This window comes from Bos taurus, chromosome 1 (assembly GCF_002263795.3).
Source record: "Bos taurus isolate L1 Dominette 01449 registration number 42190680 breed Hereford chromosome 1, ARS-UCD2.0, whole genome shotgun sequence".
NCBI classification, from domain to species: domain Eukaryota; kingdom Metazoa; phylum Chordata; class Mammalia; order Artiodactyla; family Bovidae; genus Bos; species Bos taurus.
Genome location: NC_037328.1, coordinates 87,571,823 through 87,597,476, shown reverse-complemented (window position 1 = coordinate 87,597,476; position 25,654 = coordinate 87,571,823). Strand labels below are relative to the sequence as shown.

The following is a 25,654-nucleotide window of genomic DNA, read 5'->3' as shown; positions in this document are numbered from 1 at the left end:
AAGAGGAAAAACACCGCTGAGAGCATACACTCCATGCATTATAGATCATCCTGAGGCCTCAGGCCCTTGCAGGCACTAAATGGCTTTGAGATGAGCACAAGCAATCTCTCATTTTACAAACATTCTTCATAAACTTTTTAAGGACTTAGAGATCTGAAAAGAGCATCTTCGAGTTTTTAATTTAAGCAAAATACAGTTCAGCTATTAGCTTAGGTGTTCTGACTCATGATAACTGCCAAGCCCACTAAAGTGTTTGTCACTAGTAAATCTTAAAAACGAACGGAAGCTGCTTTTTCCTTTTAAGAGTTTTCCCCCCCCCCCAACTTTCATTATGAAAAAGTTCAGATCATCAGAATTTGAAAGAATTTTACAGTGAACACCTGTATACTCATCACCCAGAGTCCTCCATTACCATTTAACTTTACTGGCCTAGTACATACCTGTCTGTCTGTCTGTATGTCTATCCACCTGTACATTCATCCATCCCCTTATATATACTGTAATCCATCTAATTTTTGATGCATTTCCAGCATCAAAATTACAGACATGAGTGTAGTTCTAGCCAGGAGTTTTAACCACTGGAAAACCAGGGAAGTTCCTATAGGTTTTCTTTTGATACAACATTTACAGTGACATGCACAAATCTTAAATGTACATTTGCCAGAGGTTTGAACAGTGCATACAAAGTCCCATCAAGATATACAGCAGTATTGTAATCACAGTGCCCATGTGACTCTTTCATTTAGTTCCAACCCCCAGCCACCCTCCAGAGGCAACCTCTCTTCTAATTTCTGAATTAGGGCTTTAGCCTAAATGAGGGCTTCCCCAGTGGTAAAGACTGCCTGCTAATGCAGGAGCTGCAGTAGATATAGGTTCGATTCCTGGGTGGGGAAGATCCCTTGGAGGAGGAAACGGCAACCCACTCCAGTATGCTTGCCTGGAGAAATCCATGGACAAAGGAGCCTGGTGGGCTATAGTCCATGGGGTCGCAAAGAGTCAGACATGACTAAGCACACTTACATACTTGACCTAAATGGGAAGGAAATCCAAGGAATAAGGGATATATGTATCCATATGACTGATTCACTTTGCTGTATGGTAGAAACTAACATGACATTGTAAGGCAATTAAACTCCAATAAAATAAACAAACAAAAATAATTTTAAAAAAGAGCCTTGTATTAGGTCTTATTACCTCTAAGAGCCTTTCCTCCTGAACTGTCCTAAGGACTTCATCCGTCCTTCAGATTACAAGTGTACATGTTCAGTGACACATAATACTTGCATAGCCAGCATTTATTTTTCTTCTTTTGTAGCTTTCCCCTGACTGCTACCATGTAATCACAAAACCTCTGCTCTAGTGATGAAAGGCAAGATCAGAACAGGCTGTGTAATTTTTTAGACTCAGTGCAAAATGAAAATGCAAGGCCCATGTTCAAAATTAATTAAGAATGTCAACATAGTGACAGCCAAGCATTAAACTAAATACAGGGCCCTTCTAAATGCAGGGCCTTTTCGACTGCCCAGGTTACACACTTGTGAAGCTGGCCCTGGTCAAAGATTGAACAATTGTTACAGTGCCGCCGATTGATCAAAGTGTTGTGCAGCCAAGCTGGGTTGTGGAGCTACTCATTTAGAAGTTGAATGGTGAGCGGAGGTCTGGGAACCTGGCAAAGGGTCAGAATAATCCACAGCAGAGAAGTACTTGGGGGATTCTAGCAGCAGTTATATATATAACAATATATATGGATGTATCAGGGTTTCAGCCTTGGAGATGGCCCTTCTGCTGCCCTCTGGCTGCAGATGTCCCTGGCAAGTGAATCTGGCTCAGTCTTTCTTTGTAGCCTACTCTCCCTGAGTCATGAAGGAGTCTTGTAACCCAAGCTAGACTAACTGGAGATTTTCCCTATGGTTTTTGTGCTTAGAGCTGCAGAGGCATTACCTTCCCAGCCTCTTCCTTACTTTTATTTCCACACTGTGCCACCTTGAACCAGGGATGGAACCCATGCCCCTTGCAGAGGAAGCATAGTGTCTTAACCCCTGAACCAGGGAAGTCCTGTACTGTAATCTTATAAGAGAACCAAAGTAAGATTTTTCAGGGTTTTGATTAATTTCAGAATTAAGTAGCACAGGTTTTATAGATTTATGGTCCATTTGCTCCAGGCTCTCTACACATAATATTTTTAAAATAAGCTTTGTTTTTAGAGTAGTTTTTTGTTTCATAGCAAAATTGAGCAGAAAGTACAGAGAGTTCCCATATACCTCCTGTGCCCACACATGCATAGTCTCCCCCACTATCAACACTGTGAATTACAGGGGTAAATTTGTTATCATCAATGAGCCTACTTATCACCCAAAGTCCATAGCTTACATTAGGGCTCACTCTTGGTATTTTGTATTCCATGACAAATGTGTGACGGTGTGTATCAAACATTAGAGTATAATACAGAACCAAAATCCTCCATGTTCTGCCTGTTCATCTTTTCCTCTCCCCTCTTCCTTGGCAACCATTGATCCTTTCATTATCTCCATAGTTTAGACATTTCCAAAATGTAATACAGTTGAAATCATATAGGATATTACCATTGTAGATTGGATTCTTTCACTCAGTGATGTGTATTTAAGGTTCTTCCACATCTTTTCATGGCTTGTAGCTCATCGTTTTTAAGTGCTGAAGAATATTCCATTGTCTAGATGTGCCATGCTATATTTAACCATTTACCTAATGAAGGACATCTTTGTTGCTTCCAAGTTTTGGCAATTATAAATAAAGCTGCAGAAAACACCTGTGTGCAAGCATTGTGTGGACATAAGTTTCAACTCATCTGGGTAAACACTAAGGAGCCACAATTGGTGGATCATATGCTAAGACTATGTTTAATTTTATAAGAAACTGTCAAACCGTCTCCCAAAGTTGGCTGTACCATTTTGCATTCCCACCAGTAATGAAAGAAAGTGCCTGTTGCTCCACATCCTGCTAGTATTTGATATTGTCAATGTTTTGGATTTTGTCCATTCTAATGCATGTGTAGTGATTTTAATTTGCAATTTTAAATTTAATTTGCAATTTCCTAGCAGAGACATTACTTTGCCAACAAAGGTCCGTCTAGTCAAGGCTATGGTTTTTCCAGTGGTCATGTACGGATGTGAGAGTTGGACTGTGAAGAAAGCTGAGTGCCGAAGAACTGATGCTTTTGAACTGTGGTGTTGGAGAAGACTCTTGAGAGTCCCTTGGACTGCAAGGAGATCCAACCAGTCCATTCTGAAGGAGATGAGCCCTGGGATTTCTTTGGAAGGAATGATGCTAAAGCTGAAACTCCAGTACTTTGGCCACCTCATGCGAAGAGTTGACTCATTGGAAAAGACTCTGATGCTGGAAGGGATTGGGGGCAGGAGGAGAAGGGGACGACGGAGGATAAGATGGCTGGATGGCATTACCGACTCGATGGACGTGAGTCTGAGTGAACTCCGGGAGTTGGTGATGGACAGGGAAGCCTGGCGTGCTGCAATTCATGAGGTAGCAAAGAGTCAGACATGACTGAGTGACTAAACTGAACTGAACTGAACTGAATGATCTATAGTGTTGAACATCCATCTTTTCCTATTCTTATCTTGCATCTGCATATCTTTTTTTCTTTTTTACTGAAAAATTTTTGTTGGCTTTGTTTTAATTTTTGTGTGTGTGTGTGTGCTGGGTCTTGATTGCTGTGAGCAGGTGCTCTCCGGCTTCTGTGAGCAGGGACCACTCTTCACTGTGGTGCATGGACTTATTGCGGTGGCTTCCCCCATTGCAGAGCACAGGCTCTAGGTGAATGGGCTTCAGTACTTGTGGCACATGGAATCCTCCCAGTCCAGGATTCAAATCTGTGTCCCCTGCATTGGCAGGCAGATTCCTATTTAGCGTACCACCAGGGAAGTCCTGTTGGCTTCTTCATAATTAAATTTTTTCGTTAATATGTATCTGACATATTATATTAGTTTCAGGTGTACTTTCTTGGCCTTTCAGAAAGAATCAGGAATTTATTTGCCAGGAATGATGATCCCATCATACTTCTGCTGAAAACAGCGCGTGGCCTATGTTCTAAGTCTGTGTTTGTCCCCAGTGCGGCCTGTTCTGCCCTTCTGTGATGCTGAAACCTGGCCAACCCAACACCACACATAAGCCCAGACCATAGGCGCCGGTGCTTGTGTCACATTTGATTGCCAGATCGATGTGTTCCTGGATCCCAAAGCCATTTCCAGCATCTGAGCAATTCTTTTTTTCTTAATTTACACTTCTGTGCCTTTAGACCTCTCTCCAGGATTTCTTCTGCCTTGGCCACACAATGGATGGCAGTCTTTTCATTTCTGCTGATACCAAAGGACCTGATGGCGTATCTAGCTTTGGAGAACACAGAGGTCTGGCCCGTGGGCTGCTCCTGCCCTGAGGCTGCCCAGGTCAGTTCGTGTCTGCTCTCCCTGCCAGAGATGTTGAGGCAGAGCTTACAGATGGGAAGTCCCCACATGGGGCTCTCCTTTTCACTCTGATTCTGAACTGTGATGGAAAACAGGAAGAGTATCTGTGTATCTTCTTTAGTGAGGTGGCAGGATGTTGGCCCATTTTTTAATCAAGTTGTCTTTTAATTGCTGAATTTTAAAGGTTCTTTGCCTGTTTTGGATAATAGTCCTTTATCAAATATGTCTTTGGCAAACATGTTCTTCCTGTCTGTGGCTTGTCTTCTCATTCTCTTAGTAATGTCTTTTGCAGAGGTATTCTTCTTCTTTTTTTTTTTTTCACTCAAGAGATAGTTCAGGGCTTCCCTTGTGGCTTAGTGGTAAGAAATCTGCCTACCAATGCAGAAGACACTGTTTTAATCCTTGGCCTGGGAGGATCCCACATGCCTCGAAGCAGCTAAGCCCATCTGCCACAATATTGAGCTTGTGCTCTAGAATCCAGGAACCACAACTACTCAGCCCACATGCCATAACTACTGAAGCCTGTGTGCCCTAGCCAACAATAAACAAATAAATAAAAATTTTTTAAAAAAAAGAAATAATCATTTCAACTGAGGGGATGACAAGAAGATCCTTGCCTTCATAAAACATACATTTTAATGGAGAAAATGACAATAAATAAATAATTGAGTAGACATATGCAGGCATTTATGTGGCGATAGTTCCTGGGGAGAAAATTTAATCGGGGTAAGGAGTTAGAGAGTAACTAGAGAAAAATCACTCTAGCTACTATGTGGACCTCCCTCTGAGCCACCAGGGAAATCCTCACTATGTGGACCTACCACTACTACTACTAAGTCGCTTCAGTCGTGTCCGACTCTGTGTGACCCCATAGACGGCAGCCCACCAGGCTCCCCCATCCCTGGGATTCTCCAGGCAAGAACACTGGAGTGGGTTGCCATTTCCTTCTCCAATGCATGAATGTGAAAAGTGAAAGAGAAGTTGCTCAGTCGTGTCCGACTCTTCGTGACCCCATGGACTGAAGCCTACCAGGCTCCTCCATCCATGGGATTTTCCAGGCAAGAATACTGGAGTGGGGTGCCATTGCCTTCTCCGCTATGTGGACCTAGCAGAGCCCAAAGTGGAATCAACTGTAGTGGGAGCCAGAACAGGTGGGGAAGCCAGGTAGCCATCTATTGCATTCATACAAGCTAGATATATGTGGGTATGGACGAGGTTGGATGCTGTGCAGGTGATGAGGAGTATCCAGATTGTTTGTTGTTGTTGCTGTTGTTTTGGCCACATCATGTGTCTTGTGGGATGTGGGATCTTAGTTCCCCAACCAGGAACTGCTGGGCCCTTAGCAGTGAGAGCACCAAGTCCTAACCACTGGACTGTTAGGGAACTCCCTGGACATTAGTTGAAAGTGGAGCTGAATTCTATCCATTAAACCACTGATGTCTCTGTCACACACACACAAAGTGGAGCTGACATACTTGCTTATGGATTGGGTGTAAGAGAAATCAATGATTCAGGGATGAAAGCTAGGTTTGGGCCTAAGCTATCAAGTGAATGGTGGTAAAACTGGGAGGGGAGTAGGGAAGGAGTAGGGAAGGAACAGAATAGGTAGGGACCAGGCCTGGGCATGGGACCCTCAAAATTCAGGGGGCCAACGGACCACTGTGATTCAACTCAAAAAGTTAAGGTTGGTACTAATCAAATGTGTGACTCTTCCACAGAGGAAAGCATGCTGGACATCTTTGCAGGCCTTCCAGATTCTTTCCCCACACCACTCCACCCTGCTCCCTGCCTCCGTACAGACTAATCCATAGTGATTAAGTCAGTGGACTCCAACCTTCTGGTGTCCAGCTGGATTCAGCCGCCGGCAGCACATCAGAAGAAAGGAGAGCAAGGTGGGGTGACTTATTCCCCAGCTCCCTCCCTTCAGTTCCCCTTAGCTGCCTGAGCCCCTCCATGAAAATTTACAGCTCCTGTCAGGCAGGCCTCCACGAAGCTGTCTCTCCAGACGCGGTCACTGCCCCCTCCTTTTACCCCTCTAGTCCTGGGGTAGAAGCAGCCCCTCCCTCCCCCTGCTGGCCTCAGAGTACTGCTGTCTGTGAAGTGTTAGTTGTTCAGTCACATCTGACTCTTTTTTGCCCCCACAGACGGTAGCCTGCCAGGCTCCTCTGTCCATGGAATTCTCCAGGCAAGAATACTGGAGTGGGTTGCCATTTCCTCCTCCAGGGGATCTTCCCGACCCAGGGATCGAACCTGGGTCTCCTGCATTAGAGGCAGATTCTTTATCATCTGAGCCACCAGGGAAGCCCTATTGCTGTCCTTATGCCTTTACAAATAGTCCTTGTAATGAGCCCTTCTTGAATTACTGTAATTTCAGTGAGCCATCTGTTTCCAATTGAGTCCTTGACTGAATTTAGAACCCTGAGACTGGGTACTTCCCTGGTAGTCCAGTGGTTAAGACTCTGGGCTTCCATTGCAGGAGGTGCAGTTTCAATCCTTGGTCAGGGAACTGAGATCTCACATGCTGAGTGGCACGGCCAGAAAAAACAATTAATTAAAAAACTCCTGAGATTGGATAAGATCACTTAGGGAGTGAGAAGAGATAGAATAAAAATTTGTGGACTGACTCTCAGGACTATCTTATTTAGAGGCTGGAAAGAGGAGGTGTATTTCCCAAAGGGAGGTCAGAGGGACAGGAAGAAAATCAGGAACTTGTGGTGATGTCTGGGTAGCAGCTCTGGGAAGATAACGTGCAAGAAAGGGCTCTCTTACAGGTGGGTCAGTGGTAAAGAATCTGCCCGCCAATGCAGGAGACATGTCTTAGATCCCTGGTATGGGAGGGAGAGAAACAGAGTAAAAACACCACGGAACACACACAGGCACACACAGTTACACCTGCCTCAGAAACTCTTCTGTGATTATGGCCATGTCAGGAACTATTTTATATTCACCCTAATGTTGAGGACCTGATATCACAGTGGCAGCTTAGTGGTTTTCTGGATGAATAAATGCTTTTTTTTTTTTTTTTTTTAATGGCTTATACACTATGCTTTTTGGTGCATGAAGGCCCCTTTACAGACTTGACCACTAATTCCTTGAATTGCCCTATTATAATATGTCCCTGATTATGCTTTTGTATACTATCTAATGCTTGGGTGTGAATGTACTTATTTTTTTCCCCAAACAGAATTGTATTGAGAAGATAACAACATAAACTCTGCAGAAACAAAGGCTGTGGATTTTTGTCACTTGGGCTCTAGTGCCATCAGATAAATCTATTACTACTGTACTTCTAAGAACAATCCTCTTTGTTTAAAGTGTGAAACTGCTCTTCACTAATATTTTGGTGTCATTCCCAGAAAGCATGCTTCGTGTAATTGGCAAGTTTTTGCAAAGGCTATTCGCTATTTGCAGCCTCTCTATTAGTGTGCTTGACTGATTTCCTCAACTCTGTTTATCCTATCCTGACTCAGTACTGGTGAAAAAAAAATCTTCTACAAAGTAAAATTTGAATCCTGGCTATGCTAACTTCACAAGCAGTGACCTTGTGAAAGATCTTAACTGCTGCAAGTCTTCGTTTCCTTATCTATAAAATGGGATTAATAGTACAGTTGATCCTTGTTACTTACAGAGTTCACATTTTATTTTTTTTATTCATTTATTTTTGGCTGTGCTGGGTCTTCATAACTGCTTGTGGGCTTTCTCTAGTTGCAGCAAGCAAAGGTTACTCTCTAGTTGCAGTGTGCGGGCTTCTCTTGCTGCAAGAATGGGCTCTGAGTCATGCAGGCTTCAGTAGTTCTGGCGCATGGGCTTAGCTGCCCTGTGGCATGTGGAATCTTCTTGGACTAGGGATCAAACCTTTGTCCCCTGCACTGGCAGGAGAATTCTTAACCACTGGACCACCAGGGAAGTCCAAGATTTCATATTTTCTAATTCATCTACTTGCTAGAATTTATCTCTGACTCCAAGATCAATACTTGAGGCACTTGTGTAGTCATTCACAAGCATGTGCAGTGCAATGAAAAATTTGAGTTGCTCAACATGTGTGTTCTCAGCTCAGTTCAGACTGTAAACAAGTAATCTTTTTATGGTCTATTTAGTGCCGTGTTTTTTTTTGTGTGTGTGCTTTTTCTTGTGATTTTGCTATTTAAAATGACTTCCAAGCATAGTGCTGAAGTGCTGTCTGGTATTCTTGGTACAAAAAGGCTGTGAGGTGCCTTACAGAAAAAATACAGTGTTAGATAAGCTTTATTCAGGCATGAGTTATGGTGCGGCTGGTTGATAGTTCAGTGTTAATGAATCAACAATGTATATTAAATAAAGACATCTTTAAACAGAACAGGGAGCTTTCCAGGTGGTACTAGTGGTGCATGTCTCCAGTGCAGGAGACATGAGAGATGCGGGTTCGATCCCTGGGTTGGAAAATTTCCTGCAGGAGGGGCAGCCCACTCCAGTATGCTTGCTTGGAGAATCCCATGGACAGAGGAGCCTGATGGGCTACAATTTGTAGGGTTGCAGAGAGTTGGACATGACTGAAGTGACTTAGCACGTGCGCATGTGCAGGCACAAACTGAACACACATAAAACAAATATATGTTCGTTGGTTGATGAAATTGTTGTAATCAGAGGCTCGCAGGAACCTAATCCTGTATTTCCTTTAGGAGAAATGGTTCAGAATAGTAGCTAATTCAGTGTTTGCAGAGACTTTATAAAAGATAGGGTTAGGGTTAAGGTTAGGGTTAGAGTGTACCTTAAAGACCTCGTTTTACCTTGTGTGCTTGCATGCTAAGTCGCTTCAGTTGTGTCCAACTCTTTGCGACCTCATGGACCGTAGCCCACCAGGTACATCTGTGCTTTTTGCCTTAATTACCTCATTAAAGAATATATCTCCAAATACAGATACATTCTGAGATCCTGGGGATTAGGACTTCAATATATAAATTTTGGGGGACCCAGTTCAGCTCGTGACACCACCTATCCATCCTCATCTCCCACACCTGCTTCTCTAGCCAGGTTTCCAAACTGGCCACTGATTACTCTGTGGGGTTTCCTTGCCAGGTTTTGGGACTTTGTTCATAATATTGCAACCTTACAGCATCCCCTATTTCTGCATGTCTAAGTCAAATCTACTTTTCAAAGACAAGATTACTGACAAGTGCTCATTAAGGAGGTAATTAAGTTAAATGAGGTCTTTAAGACTCATTGGTCCTAATCCAATATGATTGATGTCCTTATAAGAAGAGAAAATTGGGACAAAGACATGGATACACACGGAGGAAGGACCATGTGAAGGCAGAGATAGAAAGTGGTCGTCCAGCCAAGGAGAGAAGCTGACACCTTGATCTTGAATTTCTCTGCCTCCAGAACTATGAGAAATACATTTCTGTTGTTTACAGTTGACCCTTGAACAATAAGGGTTTAAACTGCATGGGTCCACTTACATGTGTGTTTTTTTCAATAGTAAATACTGCAATAGTACACAATTCCCAGTTGGTTGAATTCCAGGTGCAGAACCACATATACGGATGCATCTTGTGTAAGGAGGACTACCTATAAATGATACCTTGATTTTTGAATGCACAGAGGGTAGGTGCCCCTAATTCCTGCCTTGCTCAAGGGTCAACTGTATTAAGCTACTCATCTGATAGTATTTTGTTATAGCAGCCCAAATGGACTGAGACACCAGGCAAAGGACTTTGGGTTGGATTCTGTAGTTGGTAGGGATGACTGAATTTTTTAAAGAGTGATCTATGTTGTCCGTCAAGAAAGGAACTGGAACCATTTTCTGAAGAGAATGAGCTAAAAAGGAAGGCCAAGACTGGAGTGAATAGATTTGAGAGTCATTTGCCTGTGGGAAGCTGGGTAGATGATTACTGTTAGAGAAATTCTTACAGGTTTATACATCTACAGATGAGAATTTTATATTATGGTTTATTGTTGGGCTCTGTTACAAAAACATTTTCAGGATAGTAGTATAATAAGAAAGTTAAAGAGTCTGGGACAAGACTTGGAAAACATTCTCTAACAAAAAAAAATGATACTGCCTGAGTTCTGGAAAATCTTTTGCAGTAGCTTGTTTGAAACTTTTCTGTGGGGCCATGAGGACTCTGAAAGAATTTTGCAGCAGTGGCCCCTGAGCATATGTCCTGAGGATATCATTGCAGATATGAAGTACTGAGATCTAACTTGTGAAGACAAATAACAGGGGTCTAGCAGACATTCATCTGAGAGTTCTGAGCTGATGTATGTGCCTGGACAAGAGGTAGAAAACAAAAAGTTATTTCGGTTTGTATCTTTTTATTTAATTTTGTTTTTGGCCTTCTGGAATTTGATCAGAAACCCAGTTTCTATGGATACTGAAGCAATGATTGCATGAGTCTGCAAAATAGGTAATAAAAGCCCAAATTAGTATCTATGTTGGTAGTAAGGAGGGTATAGTTTGGAGAAGTACTGTAGGGTGATATTGATATGACATAGTAACTAATTGGACCTGAAGATACAGAGGAGAGAAACTGAGATTTCTCAGAATAACTCGGAACTTGAATTTTGAAAGAGCAGAATAATTTCACTTTTGGACATGGTGAGTATGAGGTGTTTTTCTAACTGGGGCATGTGAATGCAAAAGCCTAGCAGGCCAAAACTGGATTTGAGAGCCATTTGCTTGTGGGTGACAGATAAAGCCAAAGGAAGAGATAATCAGGAATCTGCACACTGTAAGAAAGGACAGGTAGACGCTGTGAACAGCTGTTCCCTGGTTGCAGTGGAAGGAAATGGAGACACAGGAGTGGTTGGAGATATTAGAGGAAAACCAGGACACAAACCACCAGGAAAGGAACAAGTGATATGGTTAAGTTTGGAAAGAGATGGATAGATGAAACTGCATAGGAATAGGGTATAAGTGGAGGATGTTCAAGACAGATGAATCTGATTTCAGAGAAGTTAAAGGCTAGCTCATCTTAGGGAACAGGAAGGGAATTTAGAGTAGAGAATGTCTGGGAAAAGGTGCCATGAGGAATACAATAGGAAGTAAATAAAGATGAGCAAGAGGAGTGCTGATCCCACTGAGAATTCAGTTGATATTCTCTAGGGTGAAAGTATAAGGGAAAATTGTGTGGTTTCCTGATGTTTCCATTAATGCTTTGCAGCTGTTTTAATCAGCATTTTTTTTTTCAGTTGCAAGTGACAGAAATCTCAATTCAAAATAAAGAATAAAGGAAATTTATTGGCTTACATCACAGGAAAGTCTGAAGAGTATAAGGATTTATGGCATGGCTAAATCCAATGCCTCAAACAATGTCATCAAAACTATATTTTACTCTTTGGACTTTCCTGGAGGTCCAGTGGTTAATACTCCCTGCTGCCAATGCATGGGGCATGGGTTTGATCCCTGGTCAAGGAACTAAGATCCCCTCATGCCATATAGCACCACCAAAAAAAAAAAAAAAGAACAGCAATGAAAACTTTTTCTACATTGTTTGCCTCCACTTTCCTAAGTATCCACTGACAGCCCCAAGAATACAGTCTACCTGCTTAAGCAAGTCCATACAAAAAAAAATTCTCTCCCAATTTTCCAGCCAAACCCTGATATAAACTACAGTGTCTAACTTGGGTGTGTGACCAACACTGGACTAATCGCTGGGGCCAAAGGGATGGGATAGTTTGATTGCCTGGGTCTGAGTCATATACTCACCCCTGAAGCCATGAATTACATAAACCCAAAGTGGGAAAGGGGTGGTTTTCAAAGTCATACTGGTTAGGTAAAATACCTGGTCCACTACAGACTGGAATATGAGTGGAGAAAATAGATGGTAGATTAGTATCTGTACAAAAACAACTCCCTAATCTCAAATGCTTCAAGCAACAAAGATTTATTTCTTCTATTGCTCCATGTCCATTGTAAGTTGGCTGGGGCTACTCTTCTCACTCAGAGTGTGTTGTTGGTCATGGAGGCAAAAGGAAAGAAAATATGGCAAAGAAAGCATTATCTCTTTACAAAAATTTTTTATTGTATATTGGAGTACAATTGATTAACAATGTGTTAGTTTCAGGTTTACAGCAAAGTGATTCTGTTATACACATACATGTATTTTTTCTTTTGCAAATTCTTTTCCCACTTCAGTTCAGGTCAGTTCAGTTCAGTCGTTCAGTTGTGTCTGACTCTTTGCGACCCTATGAACTGCAGCACTTAGGTTAATACATAATATTGAACAGTTGTGTGTGCTATACAATAGGTCCTTTTTGGTTATATTATTTTATTTAAAAAATTTTTTACCTTTTTATTTTATATTGCAGTATAGCTGATTAACAATGTTGTGATAGTTTCAGGTGGACAGCAAAGGGACTCAGCTATACATACACATGTATCCATTTCCCCCCAAACTCCTCTCCCATCCAGGCTGCCAGATAACATTGAACAGAGTTCCCTGTGCTATACCGTAGGTCCTTTTTGGTTATCTGTTTTAAATACAGTAATGTGTACAAGTCCATCCCAAATTCCCAATCTATCCCTATCGCCAGCCTTCCTGCTAGTAACCATAAGTTCATTCTCTAAGTCTGTGGGTTTGTTTTATAAATACGTTAATTTGTATCATTTTTTAGACCCCACATATGTGATATCATGTGATATTTGTCTGTCTCTGTCTGACTTACTTCACTTAGTATGACAATCTCTATGTCCATCCATGTTGCTGAAATGACATTATTTTGTTCTTTTTTATGGCTGAGTAGTATTCCATTCAGAGAAGGCAATGGCAACCCACTCCAGTATTCTTGCCTAGAAAATCCCATGGACGGAGGAGCCTGGTAGGCTGCAATCCATGGGGTCACGAAGAGTCGGACACGACTGAAGCGACTTAGCAGCAGCAGCAGTATTCCATTATATATGTACACATCTTCTTTATCTATTCATTTATCAGTTGACATTTAGGTTGAGGAAGCATTATCTCTTAAAGCTTCTTCCGGAAATGAGACTTTTCATAAATACATTTTGTTGGCCAGAGCAGAGAGGGTAGAAAAGTAAGACTCTATCAGTTACCTAGACCTAAGAGAACTGGAAGTTTTGCAGATGTCCTAATGATGACCCCAGGAACTACCAAATTTGAAATATTGGCCAAGAGAAGATGGCAGAGAAACCAAGATAAGAGAGAATCTAAAATGTTTGGAATGTCCTGGAGCCACGAGGGAAGGAAATAATGCAAGAAAAAAGCCTGTGGGGTAAGTGACTAGAGAACAAAGGAAGAAGGAAAATCCCATTTGATAACAGTAAGAGAGTGGCAGAAAGCTTGGGGGCTATTATCATATCTCATTTCATAGCTTGTCACAGAAAAGTTCACTGAAACTTGGTAGGGTAGATTGAATTGAAGCTGGACCAGTCTCCTTGCGTGAGCAGATATCAGGGATAAAGATCCAGCTGTTGGCACTGGGAGAACATCTAGCTAGACAGGCAGAACATAGTGGGCAGGAGATACATGAACCTTTAAAATTCAGGGTCCAAGCTAATGGTTAGCCTTAGCATGGATGTGGCTACTGGATTCTAGACAGAAGTAATGTTCCGATTTAAGATGACACAGAATGGCAGGTTTTAAGTGCCAGAAAAACTTGTTACAGATAAAACCCCAGCCCCGAGCTGGGGGAGGAACAAGGTCAGGACCCCTGGAGGCTTGTGGGGACAGAAGACTGTCACGGGTCTTAAACACAAGGGAGCAAGATGAAAACCATTTTTGTCACTTTGTAACTTCTTGACATCAAATCAAACCTCAGTTTCTAGAACTGAGAAAAAAGGTTAGAGTTCAACTGCAGGAAGGTCTATTTACTTTCAGTTCAGTTCAGTTCAGTTCAGTCGCTCAGTTGTGTCCGACTCTGCGACACCATGGACTACAGCAGGCCAGGCCTCCCTGTCCATCACCAGCTGCCGGAGTTTACCCAAACTCTTGTCCATTGAGTCGGTGATGCCATCCAACCGTCTCATCCTCTGTCATCCCCTTCTCCTCCTTCCCTCAATCTTTCCCAGCATCAGGGTCTTTTCAAATGAGTCAGCTCTTCGCATCAGGTGGCCAAAGTATTGGAGTTTCAGCTTCAACATCATTCCTTCCAAAGAACACCCAGGGCTGATCTCCTTCAGAATGGACTGGTTGGATCTCCTTGCAGTCCAAGGGACTCTCAAGAGTCTTCTCCAACACCACAGTTCAAAAGCATAAATTCTTCTGGGCTCAGCTTTCTTTATAGTCCAACATACACGACTACTGGAAAAACCATTGCCTTGACTAGACAGATAAAGTAATGTCTCAGCTTTTTAATATGCTCTCTAGGTTGGTCATAACTTTCCTTCCAAAGAGTAAATGTCTTTTAATTTCATGGCTGCAATCACCATCTGCAGTGATTTTGGAGCCCAAAAAAGTAAAGTCAGCCACTGTTTCCACTGTTTCCCCATCTATTTCCCATGAAGCGATGGGAGCGGATGCCATGATCTTAGTTTTCTGAATGTTGAGCTTTAAGCCAACTTTTTCACTCTCCTCTTTCACTTTCATCAAGAGGCTCTTTAGTTCTTAATTTTCTGCCGTAACGGTGGTATCTGCATATCTGAGGTTATTGATATTTCTCCTGGCAATCTTGATTCCAGCTTGTGCTTCTTCCAGCCTAGTGTTTCTCATGATGTACTATGCATATAAGTTAAATAAGCAGGGTGATAATATACAGCCTTGACATACTCCTTTTCCTATTTGGAACCAGCCTGTTGTTCCATGTCCAGTTCTAACTGTTGCCTCTTGATCTGCATACAAATTTCTCAGGAGGCAGGTCAAGTGGTCTGGTATTCCCATCTCTTTCAGAATTTTCCAGTTTGTTGTGATCCACACAGTCAAAGGCTTTGGCATAGTCAATAAAGCAGAAATAGATGTTTTTCTGGAACTCTTACTTTTCCAATGATCCATTGGATGGTGGCAATTTGATCTCTGGTTCCTCTGCCTTTTCTAAAACCAGCTTGAACATCTGGAAGTTCACAGTTCATGTATTGTTGAAGCCTGGCTTGGAGAATTTTGAGCATTGCTTTTGAGCTTTCCAAATGATGATACAAAGCTTCTCAAAGCCTTTGACCATGGAAGGTCAGGGCAGGATCAATGAGTGAGCATTACTGCACCCAGCTGGCAAGGGGAGAAGGCAAGATTAAGGAATTATATTGGTCCTCAGAAGAATTGTGAGGTTAGAATGTTGGGAAGTTTGTATGCAGCTTTTGAGGTTGATGGTGGTAGATAGGGTAGAGAGAAAGACTAAAATCCTGAAATGATCAAGGAAAGTGGAGTGTATTCTGAATTTCCATAGATAATTAGAGAAGGTGGGGGAAGGGATGTATAAGTGAATGGCTTGGGCTTCCTTCCAAAACAAATATGGTACTGAGAGCAGTGGTGGAGAAAAAGTAGGAAGTAACAATGAAATAAAATATAGCAATGCCTCCTTACCCTGTGAGCAATGAGGAAACACAATGGGATGTGGCCTACATTAGAGATGACAGTGGTATTGGTGGAAAACCAAACTCTAATCATACTGAGTCATGAACTATATTTAAGATAAATCGTGTTCAAGGATGTAGGGGAGCTTGTTGATCCTAGAATGGGGAGTTCCTAATACCCAAAAGTAGATCTTAGTTTTAATTAAAGGTCAGACAGATATGAGAATGGATGGAATTGAAGTATGAAAGAGGGCATCTGGCAGAGAGAATATGTGGTTGTGTAATTACAGAAATAGATCATTACAGAACTGTATTTGCCCTAATATCCTTTTCTGCCTCTTTTCATGGACATAGCTATTGCCTTTATACTAGTTTTAAACCCCCAAAATATTAATGGTGTTTTCCCATTAGTGAGTTATCCAGGCAAAATTGTAAAATAGATTCAAGTATGTGACTGCATTGGGCTTTGCAGGTGGCTCAGTGATAGAGAACCCTCCTGCCAATGTAGGAGATGTAAGAGACATGGGTTTGATCCCTGGATCGGGAAGGTTCCCTGGAGGAGGGGATGGCAACCCACTCCAGTATCCTTGTCTGGACAGAGAAGCCTGTTGGGGTCGTCCATAGGGCTGCAAAGAGTTGGACGTGACTGAAGTGACTTAGCACGCATGTGCATGTGCCTGGATTAGGACAAAATGTGGTCCCCCCAGAGAGGTCTGCATTCTAATCTCTGGACCTTTCCATGGCAGAAGGGACTTTGCAGATGCGATTAAGGTTAGGATCTTGATTCTGGGAGATTATTTTAGATTATCTAGGAGAGCACAACATAATCACAAGAGTCCTTATGAAACAGAGGTAGGAGTGTCAGAGTCAGAGAAAGAGATATATTGACAGAAGCAGAAATCAGAATGATGTAGGACCATGAGCCAAGGGTTGCAGGCAACCTCTGAAGCTGAGAAGGACAAAGCATGGGTTCTTCCCTTGAGGCTCCAGAAGAAACATGGCGCTGTGAATACCTTGATTTATTACTCATAAAATTCAGTTTTGGACTTTTGACCTTTAGCAGTATAGGAGAACAAGTCTGTGTTGTTTTTAAACCATCAATTTTGTGATGCAATGTTACAGCAGTAATAGAAAACTAATTACCATCTAAAGACGCGATTTAGGGAAAATCCAGACTCTGACATCCCAATGTCTCAAAAGGCAGGAAAACAAGGGCTAGAGTTAGATGGCAAAATCATGAGAGGTTATCATTTGCCATTCCTCATCTTTAAAATTTAATAGCAGTCATAGCCAAATTCTCTCAAAAAGAAATGCAATGACCCTATGTTTATACATAGATTCCAGGGTGATTTGAAGTTATTTTTGTCAGTCTACAAAGAAAACTGGAAATTCTTTGAAAGAGTCAAAGAAAGAGTTCTAAATGACAAAGAGGAGAGAAGATAAAAGAAAACAATTACTGCATTTTAGAAATACTATTCCATGTGTTTACTTTTTACAAGATATTCTGTACAATTTGTGAGAAAATGAATTCCTAGGAGATCAAGAAAACAACCTGTGGCAATGAATTCTCATAAACTTCATGAAAGAGTATTTTTTAAAGTTTATTGAAACTTCCACACTGTTCTGTAAATTATGCTGTAATGGCATCCTCTAGGTCTTCTGAATCAGTTTATTTTCATTAAAAAATAGCTAGTTTCAAAAGTTAACTTTATTAATATAGACACATCCTCCCCTCTCTCTTGCCCTCTGCAGATCTCTTTGTGGATGGTATTAGACGTATGCTGCTGCTAAGTCGCTTCAGTTGTGTCCGACTCTGTGCAATCCCATAGACGGCAGCCCACCAGGCAAGAATACTGGAGTGGGTTGCCATTTCCTTCTCCAATTAGACGTATACTGTGATATAATTTTGATATTTGAAAGTACCTGTGAGGCATTAACTTCAGGGGGCTAATTGGATTTTTCTTAATAATGGATTTTTTCTTGAGTAACAAATACACATTATTCCAAGTTCCATACACTGAGAACTATTTGAAGGGGAATTTCATTTGGCATTGGTTCTGTTAGCCTGTCTGAACTGGTGACCACACAACAGACAAGGCAGGCCAAACATTAAAAAGTTGCAGCCCAGGGTGAGAGCCTAGTTTGGAAAGCGTGAAAAAGTATAGCGTTCAGGAAGCCCAGAGACGTTGGCACTCTGTGAGTTCAGCTGTGCCTGGCTAGCTAGAGGCGTGGGCAGAGTCATGGGAAGGTGGGACCCGAGGCAGTGTGCCAGTCAGAATTTGGATTTAGCCTGGAGATAGAGTTCAGCCAGAGCCTGGGAAGATTAACCCAGCCATCAGTCAGAGCACAATCAGAGTGGCTGTGTCATGGGCAGCTGCTCTCCCCTTCCTGCTCTTGTTTTGAGCCATTTTCCTGGTATAAATGGAAAAAGAATGAGCAGGGCCATCCAAGTACATATTGGAGAATTCAACAGCAGGTGAGATTTGCTGAAAAACAAGCAAAACAACAACAAAAAAACCCCAGTTCCCAGTAGCTATCCACCTTTCTATGCATGATACTAAACACAAAAATTATAAAAGAAATGACTGACGTATTAATATCAATGCAAAAAAGTTTTAAATTTGTGTATATCAGTCAATATTCACAAGTGTGCAAAGACACAGACGTCCAAAATATCTGTAATACGAGATCAAACTATCATTTAATCTATATGAATATTTATAACAGCAGAACATTAGAAATGATTGAAATGTCAATCAATAGGCAATTGCTTAATGATGCACTATCCTTACAGTGAAATTTGAAGGCTTTTTTGTAAAATGTCAAGTAATAAATATTTTGGGGTTATGGGCTATAAAATCTCTTTTGCTACTACTCAATCTGCAGTTATAGCATGAAAATGTCCTTAGAAAATATGGAAACAAAAAAGCATGGAAAACAGTTCATAATGAGGTTAACACTCAACCCTTTTCTCCTGTCAGGACTAAGAAGACCTTCATTTAGCGTTAACCTAATGTGATGGTGAACGTTTTATTATCTCAGGCAGTCTATACGTATTAACCCAACCAAGGAACTTAGTCCATTCAGTTAAAAAATAATAGCATGGAGTGTTCCAATAAAACTTTATTTACAAGACTATGTGGGTGATCCACTGGTCATAGTTTACTGACCCTTATTTTAAACAATCATTTTTTCAGATCAGATCAGTCGCTCAGTCGTGTCCGACTCTTTGCGACCCCATGAATCCCAGCACGCCAGGCCTCCCTGTCCATCACCAACTCCTGGAGTTCACTGATGCTGTGAAAGTGCTGCACTCAATATGCCAGCAAATTTGGAAAACTCAGCAGTGGCCACAGGACTGGAAAAGGTCAGTTTTCATTCCAATTCCAAAGAAAGGCAATGCCAAAGAATGCTCAAACTACCACACAATTGTACTCATCTCACACATTGGTAAAGTAATGCTCAAAATTCTCCAAGCCAGGCTTCAGCAATATGTGAACCGTGAACTTCCAGATGTTCAAGCTGGTTTTAGAAAAGGCAGAGGAACCAGAGATCAAATAGCCAACATTCGCTGGATCATTGAAAAAGCAAGACAGTTCCAGAAAAACATCTATTTCTGCTTTATTGACTATGCCAAAGCCTTTGACTGTGTGGATCACAATAAACTGTGGAAAATTCTGAACAAGATGGGAATACCGGACCACCTGACCTGCCTGTTTAGAAACCTGTGTGCCGGTCAGGAAGCAACAGTTAGAACTGGACATGGAACAACAGACTGGTTCCAAATAGGAAAAGAAGTACGTCAAGGATGTGTATTGTCACCCTGCGTATTTAACTTATATGCAGAGTACATCTGGAGAAGGCAATGGCACCCTACTCCAGTACTCTTGCCTGGAAAATCTCATGGATGGAGGAGCCTGGTGCGCTGCAGTCCATGGGGTCGCTAAGAGTTGGACACGAGTGAGAGACATCACTTTCATTTTTCACTTTCAGGTATTGGAGAAGGAAATGGCAACCCACTCCAGTGTTCTTGCCTGGCGAATCCCAGGGATGGGGGAGCCTGGTGGGCTGCCGTCTGTGGGGTCGCATAGAGTCGGACACAACTGAAGCGACTTAGCAGCAGCAGCAGCAGCAGAGTACATCATGAGAAATGCTGGGCTGGAGGAAGCATAAGCTGGAATCAAGATTGAGGGGAGAAATATCAATAACCTCAGATATGCAGATGACACCACCCTTATGGCAGAAAATGAAGAAGAACTAAAGAGCCTCTTGATGAAAGTGAAAGAGGAGAGTGAAAAAAGTTGGCATAAAGCTCAACATTCACAAACTAAGATCATGGCATCCAGTCCCATCACTTCATGGCAAATAGATGGGGAAAGAGTGGAAACAGTGGAAACAGTGGATGACTTTATTTGGGCGGGGGCAGTGGGGAGAACTCCAAAATCACCGCAGATGGTGATTGCAGCCATGAAGTTAAAAGATGCTTACTCTTTGGAAGGAAAGTTATGATCAACCTAGATAGCATATTGAAAAGCAGAGACATTACTTTGTCAACAAAGGTCCATCTAGTCAAGGCGATGGTTTTTCCAGTGGTCATGTATGGATGTGAGATTTGGAGTATAAGAAAGCAAGCACCGAAGAATTGATGCTTTTGAACTGTGGTGTTGGAGAAAACTCTTGAGAGTCCCTTGGACTGCAAGGAGATCCAACCAGTCCATGCTAAAGGAGATCAGTTTTGCGTGTTCATCGGATGGACTGATGTTTAAGCTGAAACTCCAATATTTTGGCCATCTGATGCAAAGAGCTGAAAAGACCCAGGGTCATTGGAAAAGATTCTGATGTTGGGAAAGATTGAGGGCAGGAGGAGAAGGGGACGACAGAGGATGAGATGATCAGATGGCATCACCGATTCAATAGACATGAGTTTGGGTGAACTTCGGGAGTTGGTGATGGACAGGGCGGCCCAGTGTGCTGTGGTTCACGGGGTCACAGAGTCAGACACGACTGAGCCACTGAACTGAACTGAACTGACCTGACATTATCAGAATCTAACAGTTGGTAACCAAAGTGAGTAATCTTAGAGTAGTGTGGTGTAGTGTGATTCTATATAAACTATCAACGGAACGTATGAAAATAATTTCCCACAGAATAAAGGCTTTCCTGTAGTCAGTTTAGGGAGAGCTGGAAGATGGCAGTTGTTAGAATCTGCTTCAAATACTGATGTTTTCACAATTAGTTTCTTCTGTTTCTCATATGTTAAAAAAAAAACAAAACCAAACTTTGATATCCTTTTCTTGCCACCCAAAAAAGGACGAAAAAAAAAAAAAAAACCCTTTCTCCCCACTCTCCAAGAACATAAACCCTATAGCTTGTTCCTAGGCTAGAGATACAGAGCATACTGCAATTAAAATGTGAGTACCACCTATTAGGTATACCAAATGCTTTCTATTTTGTTTGTAACTGTCTTATTCATATGACAGAGTGAAGATAAAAGGCATCAAGTGGGAGGGTTGTACACCACCACAACCCCCCGCTGCCCGGCATCTTCTAAAGCTTCGGTGGAAGTCTAAGCCTTTTTGGTAAAGAATCTGCCTGCAACGCAGGAGACCGGGGTTCGATCGCTGGGTCAGGAAGATTCTCTGGAGAAGGGAATGTCTATCCACTCCAGTATTCTTGCCTGGAGAATCCCATGGACAGAGGAGCCTAGCGGGTTACAATCCATGGGGTACAAAGAGTCATACACGACTGAGTGACTAAATGAGCATATGGGATCCATTCTCCAAGTAGCAATTGAAACGTGCTTGAAGCCATTTTCACCAAAACGTGGGGACAGTTATAGTCCCTGAGTGGAACCAGGGCTCATTTATCCCTGTATTCCCATTGCCTGGCCTAGAGTAGGTACTAAATAAATTAGCTGATCAAAGGTTCACCTTGCTTTTGTCGTCCAGAGTGAATGAATTTTGTCTCATGAATGTATTCCTGAGTGTGGTACACAGTGAAACAGTAGATTTAATCCATAAAATCAGAAACTCTACCTAAACAGCTAATAAAGGAATGAAACTCCATCTTGACAGAAGTTTGATAAAGTTCTGTGTTGGTGAGGTTTGGATGAAAAAGTGTACTTTCAAACATGTTAATGAGGAAATGTAAACTGTACAACCTCTGTAATTTGGCAACGACCATTGAAATAAATGCATATGCCCTATGACTCAACAATTCTACTTCTGAGAATTTATCCTGCATAAAACCTTTCTCACATATGTACACAGAAGAGGATAGTCATCAAAGAATTCTTCACACTAGCAGGAGACAAGAAATAATGTAAATGTCCATGCATAGAGAACTGGTGAAATAAATTATGGTCTTCACATGTAACAGAATTCTGTCTGATGTTGAAAGTGATTAAGATAGAATTACACAAACTAACATAGAATGATCTTCAAGATATTATGGTTGAGTGAAAGAAGTCAGGTGCAGAACAATGTGTTCAGTTTGCTGTTGCTTATGTAAATAAACAAAATATACTGGAGGAAGGGATACAAATACATGTTTTTATTTGAAAAGAAGATATATGGAAGGTTCCAAAGGAAACTGGTAACAGTGGTTCAGTCTGGCAGGAGAAATTGAAGAATTTCAAGGACTGGAGGAAGAGACTTGCTTTTCACTCTGGATTGTTTCAGTTTCTAGCCATGTGTAAAGACTATCCACTAAATTTTTAAAAATAAAAATGTTCAAAAGTAAACATCTTAGTTTCCAAGGAGAATGCTTTTTAAAACTCACTGGCATAATGTGAGTTACCATTTATATCAGAAAAATTGGGGAGGGGAGTGTGTACCTACATAATTACTTGTAGAAACATAGAACATCGCTGAAGAGGAGGTTTGGCAGCTGGGGACTCAAGTAGGAGGCAGATGTTTCTTTTTGTAATTTTTCATTAAAAAAAAATATATATATATAATAAAAATGAACACTTTTGTTGTTTTTAAAGTATACAGAAAATGCAGTGGAAATAGAAAGGAAAATGTATCTTAGGAAGTAGGAACAGCGTGCTTGGTAGTTTAAAATCCTGACTCTCTCAATCACTGTTGTTACTGTGTGCATACTCAGTCACGTCTGACTCTTTGTGACCCCATGGACTGTAGCCCGCCAGGCTCCTCTGTCCATGGGATTCTCCAGGCAGGAATACTGCAGTGAGTTGCCATTTCCCACTCCAGGGGATCATTCTGACCCAAGGATTGAACCTGCATCTCCTGCACTGGCATTTGGATTCTTTACCACGGCACCACCTGGTAAGCCCTGACTCTTTTAATAGCTGTGTCATATTGGGCAACTTGCTGAATCTCTAGGCCTATTATGTAAAACCTTCATGGGGATGTTGTGTAGATTACATGGAAAATATATATGTAAGAGCACATTTCCTATTAGGATCTATTAGCATCTATTAGGAGGTCAGTAATTTGTAGTCATTATTATCACATGGATGAAATTCTTCTGATTCCAAAATGGTTTCAATTGTTCTAGTGAAGCAATTGAAGAGCATAAAGCTTTGACTCTGTTCAGTTCCTTGGGCTGTGTAACAGTCCCATAACATGGTGTTGGCACTGACCTATATAAGTGGGAAGCCCAAGAGTTGCTGCAAAGCAACCCAAGGCAGCATAGTACGTCTTTATGTCACCAGTTGATTAAATGCTGACATCGTTTACTTGTGATTACAAAAGATGTATCAAATGAACAAAGAGATTTTTTAAATGATAATGAAACAGTAAAGACTTGTAAAATCCAGAGAGGATCCAGCACTTCATCTGTTTTCCTTTTTTGTCTTTTCAGGGTCACATTGTTAATACTATAACAAACCTATTAGTATGTTATAAAGGTACTGCTGCTGCTGCTGCTGCTAAGTCGCTTCAGTCGTGTCCGACTCTGTGTGACCCCATAGACAGCAGCCCACCAGGCTCCCCTGTCCCTGGGATTCTCTAGGGAAGAAAACTGGAGTGGGTTGCCATTTCCTTCTCCAATGCATGAAAGTGAAAAGTGAAAGTGAAGTCGCTCAGTCGTGTCCGACTCCTAGCAACCCCATGGACTGCAGCCTACGAGGCTCCTCCATCCATGGGATTTTCCAGGCAAAAGTACTGGAGTGGGGTGCCATTGCCTTCTCCTTATAGAGGTACTAACCATGATCAAATATAATTTCATTTTCTGTCTTGGTCATATTGTTTGAAATGTTTAGCAGATCTCTTAACTATTCTAAAGGCAAATAGATGTACGAACCTGACTGATGATATGTCAGTTGGTAATAAAATTCCAGACTCCAGATATTTATTCATTCATCTCAGTAGTGCTTGCATGAATGTTTTATTTTGGGAATTTCCATAAAAAGAGGAGGGTACTTATGATGACTCTTTATACATACACATATCCACATAAAAATGTTTACACTGAAAGTTTGTTTTCATAATTGCTTATGTCATGTATTTTGCAGCATGAAATAATTCTAAAATGTATGTAAGTTTTTATGTTATTCTTAATAGATGATAATCCCTTGAACTTGTTTCCTAACTTGCATGGATAACAGTTACATTTCTTCTTTTCAGCTGTAAACTTGATAAAGGCTAAGGTAGAGGACAAGAGCAGTAACATTTTGTAATGACTTCTCTAATCTGAATTCTGACAGAGCTGGTGAAAAGGAGTTAGGATACAGCATTAGATTCTTTCTGGGGCAGCGTTACAATAATAGAGGACCAGCGACCCAATGAGGCAAAACCGAGGGTTGCACCAAGTACACAGGAGATTCTTGATGCTTGGAGATTACAAAGGATTCCGGAAAGGACACTTATATTTATAGATCTGGATTCAGAGTCAACCACTGAGGATCTACTGTGGGTAGATAAATTTACATACATGTTACTTCAGTATCTTTTATTTTTAGATTGACATACAAAACATGCTGGCTTAGGTGGGGAAATACCAAGTGTTTTTTGGTATATTATGCTCTTGAGAACTGACACACAGACAATAACCTTGAGTTGTTGTTTAATCTGAGTAGCTATCAGTAACAATAATGTAGGCTGAGCCAAGACTTTAGAGAAAATATATTAGGCTATCAAGGAGAAATATTAATTAAAAAAAAAACCCCTCAGATGTTTTATATTTCATAAAGTAGATTCTGCTGGGTCAGTATTTTTCTTTTAATGTATATTTTACTATTTTTCCTAATTATGGAAAAATGCAAGAAAATAAGCTGCCATGGAGTAAGTCTTGCCTTAAAGGAAACACTGTCATGACTTCTGAGAATGCACAGCTCTCTTGGCATGCTGAACAGGTTTTCTTTCTCAGCAGTCCCTTCCTCCAATACATGAGGACCAATACATTCATTGTCCTATTACATCTTTTGCTGATTAAAATTTATGAAAGTCTTACGTGTGCCCTTTTATCTGCATTAACATGTGATTAGTCTTGACATACGGTGAAGGTGATGGCACCCTACTCCAGAACTCTTGCCTGGAAAATCCATGGATGGAGGAGCCTGGTAGGCTGCAGTCCATGGGGTTGCTATGAGTCGGACATGACTGAGCGACTTCACTTTCACTTTTCACTTTCATGCATTGGAGAAGGAAATGGCAACCCACTCCAGTGTTCTTGCCTGGAGAATCCCAGGGACGGGGGATCCTGGTGGGCTGCCGTCTATGGGGTCGCACAGAGTCGGACACGACTGAAGCGACTTAGCAGCAGCAACAGTCTTGACATATCAAATATATTCTTA

The 25,654-nt window shown here is 41.4% G+C and overlaps 1 pseudogene; it reads right to left on the bottom strand.

Moving 5' to 3' along the window:
• Positions 1-4,019: 4,019 nt before the first annotated feature.
• LOC784777 (large ribosomal subunit protein uL5-like) lies at positions 4,020-24,103 on the bottom strand (annotated as a pseudogene).
• Positions 24,104-25,654: the final 1,551 nt, after the last annotated feature.